The sequence below is a fragment of the Myotis brandtii genome, unplaced genomic scaffold, assembly GCF_000412655.1.
Source record: "Myotis brandtii unplaced genomic scaffold, ASM41265v1 scaffold70, whole genome shotgun sequence".
Classification (NCBI taxonomy): Eukaryota; Metazoa; Chordata; class Mammalia; order Chiroptera; family Vespertilionidae; genus Myotis; species Myotis brandtii.
Genome location: NW_005370741.1, coordinates 664,279 through 667,551, shown reverse-complemented (window position 1 = coordinate 667,551; position 3,273 = coordinate 664,279). Strand labels below are relative to the sequence as shown.

Genomic DNA, 3,273 nt, shown 5'->3' with positions numbered 1-3,273 from the left:
CTCCGCTCGCCCTGTTGGTCCCGCCCCGCCCAAGCCCTGCGCAGAGCCATTTGCCGGATCGCCTCAGGCAAAGGCTAGATTAGCACCTCCCCAGAGGACAGAAGTTTTCCGCGGCAGACACAGCTGATTCACACAGCCAGTCGGCCTGGTGGTCAAATCCCTCTAGTATTAACTACAACAATCAAGGCTTAACTAGAACAAGACTGCGCACAAAGACCACTAGGGGGTGCACCAAGAAAGCATAAAAAATGCGGAGACAAAAAAACATGACAGAAATGGAGGATATAGAGCTAAAAATCGCAATTTTGAGGGCTTGCAAAAATGTGCTAGAAGCTGTCAATAAACTTGAGGAGAGAGTCACGAAAACTAATGAGACCCTCGATGCTATGATAAAGAACCAACTAGAAATTAAGCATACACGGACTGAAATAAAGAATATTATACAGACACCCAATAGCAGACCAGAGGAGCGCAAGAATCAAGTCAAAGATTCGAAATGCGAAGAAGCGAGAAACACCCAACCGGAAAAGCAAAATGAAAAAAGAATCCAAAAATACGAAGATAGTGTAAGGAGCCTCTGGGACAGCTTCAAGCGTACCAACATCCGAATTATAGGGGTGCCAGAAGATGAGAGAGAGCAAGATATTGAAAACCTATTTGAAGAAATAATGACAGAAAACTTCCCCTACCTGGTGAAAGAAATAGACTTACAAGTCCAGGAAGCGCAGAGAACCCCAAACAAAAGGAATCCAAAGAGGACCACACCAAGACACATCATAATTAAAATGCCAAGGGCAAAAGACAAAGAGAGAATCTTAAAAGCAGCAAGAGAAAAACAGTTAGTTACCTACAAGGGAGTACCCATACGACTGTCAGCTGATTTCTCAACAGAAACTATGCAGGCCAGAGAGAGTGGCAAGAAATATTCCAAGTGATAAACAGCAAGGACCTACAACCAAGATTACTCTACCCAGCAAAGCTATCATTTAGAATTGAAGGTCAAATAAAGAGCTTCACAGACAAGAAAAGGAGTTCATCACCACCAAACCAGTATTATATGAAATGTTAAAGGATATTTTTTAAGAAGAGGATGAAGAAAAAGAAAAAGATAAAAAATTTGAACAAGCCCTATCCAGTTTGGCTTAATGGATAGAGTGTTGGCCTGAGGACTGAAGGGTTCTAGGTTTGATTACGGTCAAGGGCACATGCCCGGGTTGCAGGCTCAATCCTCAGTGGGGGTGTGCAGGAAGCAGCTGATTGATGATTCTTGCTCATCACTGATGCTTCAATTTCTCTCTCTCTCCCTTCCTCTTTCTGAAATCTATAAAAATATATTTTAAAAAATATGTGAACAACAAAATGGCAACAATTACATACCTATCAACAACTGAATCTAAAAATCAAAATAAAAGAATAAGAAATCTAATGAACAGAATAAACTGGTGAATAACATAGAATCAGAGGCATGGAAATGGAACAGACTGTTGATTCTCAGCTGGAAGGGGGTGGGGAGAGGCGGGAAGAGATTAAACAAAGATTTTATATGCACACAGACAATAGGGAGGCAAAGGCTTGGGGCAGGGCGGAAACTGGGTGGAGGGGGGATTGGGGGTAAAAAAGAGGGACATCTGTAATAATCTCAACAATAAAGATTTTAAAAAAAGAATTTGGAGGGACAGTGTTCAAAGGACAGTGCGATATAAATTCAGTATCTGGCATCATTGGTTTTTGTAGTTTCGTGCATGTTAAACCTGGTGTGTGTTTTTTAACTGATTTTGAGTAGAGGGACACATCGATTTGTTGTTCCACTTATTTATGCATTTATTGTTCATTCTTTTTTTTTTATATCCTATTAAGAGTTTATTAAGAAATTTTGTTTCACAGGCCATACAGAAATAAAAGGACTATGGACAGGCTTTCAGGAAACAGGCATGGAGCTGAGGAGGGTCAAAATGAGTCTAGGGCCTTGGTGGGTGCATTCCTGGGGGATGGGGCCCTCGCATTCCTGGTGGAGGGGGGCGCATTCCTGGAAGGGACATGCCCACTGGAGTTCCTCATCCAGGGGGGATCCCTATTGGCGGACCCATGGGAGGCCTCATACCAGGAGGTGGGCCCATCATGCCTGGAGGGGGTGCCCCTCGGCCCATAGGTGGGTACTGGATTGGGGCCCCTGCAATACTAGCTATGGCAGCAGCTGCAGCAGCTGCAACAGTGCCTCTTGCTTGTGGGGTCATCACCTGCTGAGATGGTCCACCAACCCCATGAACTGGCCCAGCAAGTCCTGCAGGGGCCTGGGGCATGGAAACACCAGCTGGGATTCCTCTGCCAGCAGCCCTGCTGATCCCGGGCCTCCAGCAGCTCCAGCAAGTGGCACTCAGGGCAATGCCAATATCTTTGGGAGGAGGTCCCTCTACTGTCATTGAGACCAGGTTCTCCCCTTGAAGTAGCACCAGCCTGAGGACTCACTTCTCTTCTCTTTCAGCTTGTTTTGAGTTTTTTGGCTTGATCTTCCTGAATTCATCACAATCACATAGGATCAAATTCATATGCTTGTCGAAAGCCTTGAAGGTGCCAATGAAGATACGACCATCTTGCAGGAGCACCTCATCCCTGTAGTCGATGTGCCGCAGCAACTTGCTGCTCTTGCCCACAGTCATGGTGGTGGTTCTGATGGCTCCGATTCCCGCTGGATTCACCTGTGCGGAGGTCTGGCCCTCCTGTAGCCTGCTTCCCGTCACTACTACCGGCATTGGTTGATTCTTGTATGTGCCCTGACTAGGGATGGGATCGAATCCACAACCTTGGTACATCAGGATGCTGCTCCAACCAACTGACCTACCTGGCCAGGGCCTAAACCTGGTATTTTTATTGATATAGTTGGTTTTTTCTTAAAGAGCCTAGCCGGTGTGGCTCAGTGGTTGAGCATCGACCCATGAACCAAAATGTCACCGGTGTGATTCCTGGCTGGGGCACATGCCTGGGGTTTCAAGCTCAATCCCCAGTAAGGGGCGTGCAGGAGGCAGTTGATGGATGTTTCTATTTCACTATCCCTCTCCCTTCCTCTTCTCTAAAAGAATCAATAAAACATATTTTTTAAAGTAATTTGGGGAGACACAAATATTCAGACCATAGAACCTTGGCTCCTGCACTAACTATGATAGTGTTACATGCAATAAACACCAATTATTCAAGAAAAATGATCTTACATATAATAATATTACATGCAATAAACATTAATATTTCAAGAATAAAAAGATTTTAAGTATAATAATA

The 3,273-nt window shown here is 44.7% G+C and overlaps 1 pseudogene; it reads right to left on the bottom strand.

Moving 5' to 3' along the window:
• Window positions 1-1,844: 1,844 nt before the first annotated feature.
• Window positions 1,845-2,672, bottom strand: LOC102260873 (annotated as a pseudogene).
• Between the last annotated feature and the right edge of the window lie 601 nt (window positions 2,673-3,273).